The following is a 10606-nucleotide window of genomic DNA, read 5'->3' on the forward strand; positions in this document are numbered from 1 at the left end:
TTTAGTATCTAGAATTATGAAGGAAAAGAACTATAAATCATTTATGAACACTGCAATTGGATAAATTAAAGAAATGGAAACAAAAGAACAATTAAATAGAACTTTAAATATTGTATTTGGCATATACCCACAAGGTGCATATGACATTGAATATAAATACATTAATGACACATAATTGATCATATCACATCAGATAAATGTATTGTGAATAAGAAGATATAAGTAATTTGTCATAAGTAAACACTACAGTATATGCAACATACTAGCCATTCGTGTATTTTCAAGAAATATTGTTAATACAGTCTCAAAGTGTATCAGAATTGAACAACAAAGCTGCTTAAATATGTAAAAAAATGATGCATAACTGCGGAATATAAAGAGTATACACAATGGATAACTTTTTGATTTAAATATTGCATGTAAAACACAGAAATTCGTCTAGATTTTAAATTGTTTATTCCTTCTTAATCCTATTGTTTTACTTGTTGTCGGAAATGCTGCAAGTCTTCCATTTTCATAGCAATAAAATAAGTGTTCTCTGAATGTTTAATGCACCAGTCAATTGTAACCACGCCCCCCCCCCTCCCCCCAGGTCCGGGGTATAGCGGAGACTTTGACTTTCCCTCCAGCAAAGCCCGGGTAAAATCCTCGCCCTGCGGGGACGAACTGCTGGTAAAATCCCCGCCAAATGCCCCCGCACTCCAGGGACCCTAGGTAAGGCCCATTTCCCGTAATTTTGGGCTTGAAGACAAAACCACCGCATTCACCCACGGCAAATTTCCCCGGCTATCCCCCTGTATACCCCCGGACCTGGGGGGGGGGGGGGGGCGTGGTCACAATTGACTGGTGCATTATTTAAAAAGTAAAAAGTTGCATATGCAATGGCAAAGAGGCCACAATCAATGTCATTTGTTTGTTTCATGACACTGGGCACTATTATTTTAATTATTTTTTTCCCTTAATGTGAACAATTGAATTTTTAAGCCGTCTGTATAATCTGATTCTTATCTATCCAATAAATAAATGTTATCTTTATGAGATATTAAACACATCCAATGGTCTTTGTGGGTGTGATGAATTTGGCATACAGGCGAAATTGTTGGGTCAATTTTAAAATTATATTTTCATCGTTCATCATCCTCAACACAAAATGACACACGTTCAGTTAATTGGAGACCTGAAATAGTATTACATACTTATTTTCTTAACAAAATATTTACTGCTTCCATATGTTATAAAAAACCCATATTTTTTGTCATTTATTGTCAAGTTTATGTTGGGAAGCCACATATGTGAAAAAGTTCATTATCCCCCAACGTCAATCCCCAAACGGATTGGAATGTATTTATTAAATATATTAAGGTAAAGCCTTAAAGAAACACATAATTCAACATTTAACATATTTAATTGGTTTGAAGCGACATTGGATGCTGTCTGAATTAAAAGAACGGGATTTATTATAAGAAAAATCAAAGCGCCAAATTACAAATTGCATGAGTATGGTGGTTATAAACCAAGTAATCTTGAAACAAGTAAACGCTCCTCAAAAGTGTCATAAACATAACCGTCTCTTGCTTGTTCACTGACCCAACGGCCGTGTCTCTTGAATATACGGTCATTGACGCCTTTATTGGCGGCGGCGGAATTGTGGAATAAATAATATATTTGGCGCCACTTTTTAACTTATGCCCATGTTTTGTAGAGCTTAAAACACAGAAAACGTAAAAAGACAAATCTACTGTGAAGTTTGCTCAGGCAAAATAGTTACTAGTATCTGTGTTTGCCACCGGGCACAATACAGTCCCAGTTCGTGCTATAGCGATCCATGCTCCATCCCTATAACAATCAGTTTTACTAGACTCTATAAACACTTCCATGTGTGAACTATGAATTTTGATATCACTTCGTCTTATGCTTAACAACTCCGAACTACGTAAGAACCCAGAAAAATACTAAAAGTAACGCAAAAATTGTTCTCTTGGACAGTGAATTTCCTTCTGTGTACAAATTATTATAAACTGTTTTCAATAAATCAACTGTTATAGGTTATTTTTTATGAACATGCTTAAATAAGATACGTTTATATGGATATGGAACGCCTTTACTGCCACATTATACTAGTCTACGTCTTATCATCTGCTTACCCCATTATGCTATGTACACTTATCAACATGTTAGGTGCATTCTATGGTGGCATATATCTGCCATAATATAACCTGTTAACGTTCGCGAATTTGTTCGTGTTAACCACTTAATTTCTTGATTATCTAGCTATCTAGTTAATATTCGCGTTACCTTTCTTGTAAGAAAAATATCATAAATAAAAAAAACAGGCTTGAAAGGGCCCAGAACTGCCACCTATTACTTTTTTAGCTGTACAACACTAACAGGTTAACTAGTTATTGTTTGCGAATTCCACTTATTAAGTAACATACTAACTGGTTAACGTAATAAAATTCGTGTTACCACTTAGCTATAAATGCACTTTTGGCTTCTAGCAGTAACTGGTTATCTAGTTATAGTTTGCGAATTCCACTTAATAAGTAACATACTAACTGGTAAACGTAATAAGATTCGTGTAACCACTTTTCTATCAAAGTACTTTTGGCTTCTAGCAGTAACTGGTTATCTAGTTATGGTTTGCGAATTCCACTTAATAAGTCATATAATAACTGGTTAACGTAATAAGATTCGTGTTACCACTTATTATTATTATCTGTGCTTTCGTGCTTGTTCGGCCACATAAGTAGCCCCTTGGTTCTTCTGGATGGGATGCGAAGGTCGTCTAACATTTTATCCTGGATCGGAATTGTCATAGCCTCACTGACCAAGCTCGCAGAAATTAACACGAGTAAACTGAAACGAAAATAGCTTCAAATCTTAATAAACATATATTTAATATTAATTCATCCACAAAATAATTTTATTTAATGGTTTTTAGCGTGTTTTATCCGTAATGCTTTCAGTTCTTAAAATATCTGATTTAAATGGGAGTTGATTTCAGTAAACGCAGCAGAATATATTCAATAAACATGAACATAAAACAAGAACAATTGACTAGAACATCTTGTGGTATCTAGTCTCCATTTTGTGCTTAGAAATCAGTAAAATGTTCATTACAACGCTTCTTTATGATTCCATATGTATCTAGATGAACTGCATTAAAGAAATAGTCGCAAGTTATAGAGATTTATTTTATGTCACAATGATCATTTAATGTCAAGAATGTGTAACACAAGCAGCATTAAGCTCCTTAGAACGTTAAAAAAACATGTGATAAAGGACTATTCACTGGTTATAACCAGTATTATTATCAAAAATACTCAAAATGCGGGTCGAACCCTGGACACTCTGATTCACAGTTCGATAAGCTTACCAGTCGGCCATCGCCACTGATACACTAACCAAATACATATATAACTGTTTTAAATTGGCATTGCTCCAGACAGGATTTAAACCCATGCCAGGTAAGTGAAATAATAGTAGTAAAACCTGATCTCAGGAGCAGGGTGTGTTGTAATGCAACACCTCTATGGACCTTATCAATTACCAAACAGGCAAAAATATTCCCAGGCTGATAAAAAATGATTAAGAAATTGTTTGTCCTAAATCACATAGAATGATAGTTTTTATACCTTTAATTATTCTACGTGAACCTGATACCTACTCGGCTAGATGTATTGAATCAATGGAAAGTCAAAATTCTTAACATCTAGTTTGAATTGCGTTACTAATGTGATTCAAAGTTGTGTGTCAAAAGACAAATTTAAAACTGCAATCATAACCTTTAAATCAATTCCAAATATGTCAAACTATTGCAATGGACGAATATCCGAAAAAAAAAGTCCGAATTACGATAACTTTTACTAAAATATTTCTGTCTAGTCAAAAGATCACTAAAAATTGATTTTGCCATTGTTTTATACATATTCAAAGTCTTCAAATTCCGCTGTTTAAATATAAAAATAAATGGTAACCTTACAGTGTCCATTGGGCGCCCCCATTATTGGCCTTTACCTGACGTACTGTATGGAATATCGGTAAGCAAGGGACCAGACACTATGCATGGTCACATTTCCAAAGTGTCAGAACATCGCTCGTTTCTCACTAAAACACTACGCATGTCGTTCAAAAACTATCTAGTTTATGCTTAACGATTTAGGGTAAACATATGCAATAAAATGGTTTGGCATTCATAGAAGCCTGCCATTTTGTAAAAAGTTGCATGTTTTGTCCCATGGAATTTCATGCGAGAGAGAATCTACCCATTTATTTCCACATAACAATTTCTTATTTATCGATGGTATTTTATTGTATATCCTTACGCCCAAGTTCAATATACTTAGCACATTTAATGAAAACTGACAGAAGTTGATTAACCGTTTTATAATCGTTTAGTTTTTATTAAACATGTTTTTGTTAATACATTTTCTTGTTGCTGATTTAGTTATAGGCTATTCGAAAATCGCGTTTTAAGCTAGTTTTCTTAATATTACTGCGTCGCTAATATAACTTGAAAGGTTCGCGTCCCAGATGTGTCGTTTAATTAGGATAATTTGCTTTGTGTAAAGGAGGGATCGAAACTAGGTTTTTTCACTGTGTTGTAATTGATTGATTTCCAAAGCGTAGGTATCAACTTCAAGCTCTTCATTCCATGTACACGAAAAATATCCGGTGACATGTAAATATAACAATAGTTTGCTCTAATATAATATAAGAAAATAAATGGGTTTACATTACTTTGTTTAAATTATTAATCTAATCCACGTTTGTTTACATCATGGCGATGTAACGTTGGCACAATAAGTACCAGTTCGACTGAAATGATCAAATATAATACCAGCTGCAGTATTCTAAATAATAGATGAATAACAAAAGCATTCCCAGTAGTGCGAAATGCATCAGAACATAACATAACTCAGTAGAACACAACATAATATTTATTTAACGGAAAGGTTTACAGCCCATCGTAACAGACATAAATTTAAATATTTCATGGATTACATAAAATATTCGTAATTGCGATATACCTCATTTGGGGGTAATATCCTTAGCTGCATATAATGTTCGTCGGACGACGGCCCTTGGGCAATTATCGGCCAGCCGGGGATATTATCACTCAATGGCACCGCACGGCCATATACACTTATATTAAACATATCATACAATAGTATTAAAAACTTAAGCTTTTAACAATGATGTATTTTGAGAATGTCCTGACAGGTAATTTTATACATTCAAGTCTCATATGTTAAAAGACTTGGGTGTTTTTAAAACTAAGGTGTTTTAATTAAAAGCAAACAAATGACCATTAAATGCCATACTTGTATATTTACATTCACACTTCATTCCTTAACGATGGTTGTTGTTTATCAATTGCACTTTATTTCTGTATAAAGTGCAATTGCATTTCCCATCGATATCACGTGCGTTTGTTCGATACTTCTGTCCTGTCATTGGGCGCAATAATACCAAGGGGCGGGGCATATTTACCACGGAACTATTTTTTTAATGAAATCGTAGTACAATTATTGGCAACATGCAAAACTGTAATCTGCAGTAAAGCAGTTAAAACAAAATAAGGAACGATAATTTGATTGATTTTAATGTAGATAATTTCATGATGGATGGAACAGTTGAAGAAACGTAAATTTGCTTAAAAATGCTGTTAAATGTCACGAAAATGCAAAAACACTTAGTTCAAAATAACCTCTATAACGGGTGCTTGTATGACGTCATGAGTGATGTCATTGAAAAAGTTTTACATTAAGCTCGATTCGGGCCGCAACATAACTCCGCAGCTGCATTTTGTTTCGACGCCATTTTTTGCAGTGTACATTCGTTTTGAAAGTGTTTTTTTTTTTCGAAAAGTGTCTGGATTACTGGGATTATTTACACACAATACCTATTGGGTAATCAATTACCTATTCAGTCCTACTTTAGGCCTACTGAACCAGGTCGCTCAGTCTTCATTGTTATGATGCGGGCCCTGAAAGCGCATATGTAAAACAAAAAACCGGGCATTAACGGCACGTGAATTTACTGAATAATGCACGTTTTCTACCGATAACGCCCGGGTTTTTGCGTTTTAATACACCAAGATAACGAACCGAAAACACACATTGTATGCAATAATACGTATTCATAATATTCTTGACCTTGAAAAGATAGAAAATAAACATATAAATAAGGAACTATTTTATCTGTGCATTCATTGCTGCTGTTCTAATTTACCCACCGTTGAGAACAACGAGAGAAAGAAAAGAGAACATGCTCTTGAATAATCAATTTATTTTAGCAGAAATGTAGATTTAAATGAATGTAAATATAAGTATTAAAATTCGACATGTTGCATTTCATTGGGGTATGGTATGCAATGGGGCTGTTCAAAATGGGTGGAGTCCGAAGGACTCCACCAATATTTTGAACTGCGCCATTGCATACCATACCCCAATAAAATGCAACATGTCGAATTTTAATCCTTAAATCATAACGCATATCAAAGCCATGGGCAGTCGATTCTTTTGGTAATTGTCCTGAAAATTGATGTTTATGGCGAGTTATTCTAGGATAGTTCGCCTGGAATTTCCTTGAAGCTGATATACTTCGACGGTTTTGGATTTAAAGTTTTGTATCAGTAAGTGAAAGGGTTTGGCGGAAATATTTTTTTTCGTGAATTTTTTCTCGTGCACGGCACTTTGGCTCGGTATATAAAGAAATGCGGGGCGTGATTCGTCACTCGAGGGCTTATTGACACGTGGAGGTTACACCTACCCGCCTAGCGATGATTGTAATGTTTTGTTTTTATTTGTAGGTCTTGAGAATTATATCAGTAGAGGGAATTTCGACCAAAACGAGTTTCAGTAACATCTTGTCGAATTCTTAGAGCTATTTCAGTGATGGTACGTGGCCGAGCGAACATGAAGTCACACATAAATCTATTTGTCGTACAATGTGAAAATTGTTGCCAATTGCAAACTTTATTCCTAGTATTGTCTTGTTGTTTTATGCTGGTGTCAAAACAATTTTGATAAGTGAATAATTGTTTTATTCACAATTACCAACGTGAGTAAAATCTATTTATCTTTGCCGGAGCAAGAAAATGCCGGGCCCATAGGGTCAAAGAGAAGGATAGAAATAATGCAGTACTATCGTCAAGTTCGTTTAGTATAAAGATAAGCATGTTATTTTTAACAAGGACAGATCTACGTTTGGGTTATTGTATATACATGTATTAGCCTTTTTACAAGGTAATAATATGGTTGACGTTATTGTTTATGTGTGCCTTTACACATGATTATTGTACATTTAGGGCTATTGTTTATGTGTGTCTTTATCCAAGATCATAGCTGGCTTAGGGCTATTGTTTATGTGGGTCTTTATCCAAGATAATAGCTGGCTTTGGGCTATTGTTTATGTGTGTCTTTATCCAAGATCATAGTTGGCTTTGGGCTATTGTTTATGTGTGCCTTTATGCCCTATCATATTTAGTTTTAGGCTATTGTTTTTGTGTCCATTTTTACAGGATTGTAGTCGGTTTAGGGCGATTGTTTATGTGTACATTTATACAAGATAAAGGAAAGTTTATGTAAGCCTATATACAGGATCATAGTAGGTTTTTGCCGATTGTTTATATTTATATTTATATCAGATAAAACTAGTTTTTGGGCTATTGTATATGTTAGCTTTTATACAGGATCCTTATAGGTTTGTGGTGATTGTTTATAGGTGCCTTCATACAAATTAAAAGTATATTCTATTTATTGCTTATGTGTTATTTTATGCAAGATAATAGTCGATTTGGGATTATTGTTTCTGCTTGTCTTTATACAAAATATAAGTAGGTGTGGTGATATCGTTTGTAGGTGCCTTTATACAAGATCATATGTTGATTTCTAGCAATTTTTATTTATACCTTCAAACACGATAATTTAAGGCTCTTGTTTATGTGTGTTTTTATACACGATAATAGTTGGTTTGACGCCTTTATACACGGTCGTGGTAGATTTGGGGTTATTGTTGATGTCTGCATTCATACAAGAATACAGAAGTGTTAGGGCTATTGTTTTATGTGCCTTTATACAAGATAAAAGTAGCTTAGGGATATTGCTTATGTGTGCCTTAAAAACTATTTATACAATATCATAATTAGTTTAACGGTTATTGCTTATGTGTCTATTTCTACAAGAGGGTTGTAGGTTTGGGAAAATTGTTTATATGTGACTTTATTTTAGATCATAACATGTTTGGGGATACTATTTACGAGTGAATTTGTACAAGTCAAGGAAGGTTTAGGGCTGCTCTTTATGTGTGACTTTATACAAGGTAAAAGTAGATTTTAAACACGAGCAAAGTTGGTCTTGGGCTATTGTTTATTTATGTCTTTATGTAGGATTTTAGTATGTTTGGGTTAATTGTGTAGGTGTGCCTTAATACAATATCATAGCAGGGTTAAGGATATTGTATATGTTTGCATTTGTACAAGATGAAATAACCATACGGGCTATTTCTTTTGTGTGCCTTTAAACAAGATCATAGGTGGTTTGATAATATTGTTTATGTGTGGTTTAATACAAGATCATAGTTAGATTTGGGCTATTGTTCATATGTGCCTTTAAATACGCTCAATGAATGTTTGGAATTGTTGTTTATGTTTGCAAGATAAAAGTAGGTTTGGAATTTGTGTGGCATAATACAAGATAACAATAGGTTTTAGGCTATAGGTTTATGTGTGACTTTATACATAATAAATGTAGGTTTGGGGTTATTGTTTTGTGTTAGACTTAATATAAGGTAAAAGGTTTCATGCTTTTATGTTTATGTGTGCTTTTGCACAACATAGCGTAGGTTTTGGGTTATTGTTTATGATTGCATTTATTCACGGTAAAATGTTTGGGGATTTTTTTATGCCTCTATACAAGATAAAAGCAGGTTCGGGGCTTTTATTTATGTGTGCCTTCATACAAAATAAAAATACGGTTAGGTCTATTGTTTTTGTGCACTTTTTATACAAAAAATAGTAGGTTTGGGGCTTCTGTTTATGTTTGCCTTTATTCAAAGGTATAGTTAGTAAATGGCTGTTGTATGTGTGCGCTTTTATACTAGATAATAGTCGGTTAAGGGCTATTGTTTATTAGAGTATATCAGGATTGTTGATATTGTTTATATGTGCATCTATACAGGATAATACAAGTTTTAGGGATATTGTATATGAGTGCCTTTATACAAGATAAAAGTTGGTTTAGGAATATGATTGATGTGTGCATGTAAACAGTTTTATAGTATGCTTGGTGCTATGTTTATATTTATACAAGACAAAAATATGTTTGAGCCTTTTGTTTTTGAGAGCTTTTATACAGGATCATAGCATGCTTGGGGCTATCGTTTATGAGGGCCTAAATACAAGATAAAAGAAGGTTTGGGACTTTTGTTTTTTGTGTGCCTTTTAAAAGATAAAAAAAAAACATTTAGGGATATCGTTTATGTTTGCCTTTATACAGTATAATAATATGTTTGGAGTTATTAATAATGTATGCCTTTAAAGACGACCATAGTTTGTGTAATGCTATCGTTTATGTGTGCATTTAAACACGATCTTAATAGGTTTAGTGTTCCTTTTATTTGGGCCTTTAATTTAAAACACGATCACAGTAGGTTTGGGGCTATTGCTTTTGTGTGCTATTATACATAATCATAGATGGTTTGGAATTATTGGATTTAGCAGTGTAGTTTCAAATAATAGGTTGGTTGCCTTTATGTTTTATGTAATATTTTGATTGTATGGTTCTAAAATACACGTTACATTCAAACACAACGCATTCAATAAAACGCTGGTTTTGTAAGGCATTTCTCACAAAAAAGTAGTGTCTTTACCTGTCTTAAACATATAAAAACACATGTTATTTGTTCAATACTAGAATGGAACAATTGTGTAAATTGTTTGGGTGAAACATATTGACGGAATTATTATCTGGTTAGAAAAAAAGTGAATTGGCAGCCGTATAAGGCACTTCCAACAGCTTTGCAATCGAGCTAGCTTTGATAGTGACGCGGTTGTGCTGTCGCCTGCGGGTCGAATGGTATGAGGTTCAACTCCCCTGACATACACTCCTTATATCACTTTAATGGTGTCAAAAGTAATTCGGTATAACCTGAATTTACTGAAGCGGTAACGGACGCTTACGGAACTAAAACGGCTCATTACATAGGGCTCTTTAGAAGGTTCTGATCCGGTCCCAATCAGGTAAAAGAGGGACGAGTGACAGACATAAATGGCACTCCCAACATCCTTGCTGTTAAGCTAGCTTTTATAGAGACGCGGTTGTGGTGTCGACTTTGGGTCAACCCCCCCTTTAGACATACACTCCTTGGCATACTTTAGAAGTACATTTTATATGACAATTGATTTGAACTTTGAATCTTATAAGGAAAAATATTTCTGAAAAGTCTACGTTATATGAAAACTACCAGTTTCATTTAATTTATAAACAATGTCTCGAGTAGCTGATTTCAAACAATAGAAGAAAAAGCCAATAAGACAACCAAGAAGAAACCGAGACACGATCGGGGAAATGAATGCCCTATTGTTTATTAGTAGTTATGACTC

At 34.2% G+C, this 10606-nt stretch overlaps 1 long non-coding RNA gene across 6 annotated transcripts in view; it reads left to right on the forward strand.

Moving 5' to 3' along the window:
• The window catches only part of LOC128238350 (uncharacterized), a 271015-nt gene extending 261654 nt beyond the window's left edge, over positions 1-9361 (forward strand). For all 6 annotated transcript variants that reach the window (XR_008261679.1, XR_008261678.1, XR_008261680.1 and 3 more), the window contains one exon: positions 6815-9361. This is a non-coding gene — a long non-coding RNA (uncharacterized LOC128238350). The remainder of the gene's footprint in view (positions 1-6814) is intronic.
• Positions 9362-10606: the final 1245 nt, after the last annotated feature.

This window comes from Mya arenaria, chromosome 6 (genome assembly GCF_026914265.1).
Source record: "Mya arenaria isolate MELC-2E11 chromosome 6, ASM2691426v1".
Lineage (NCBI taxonomy): Eukaryota > Metazoa > Mollusca > Bivalvia > Myida > Myidae > Mya > Mya arenaria.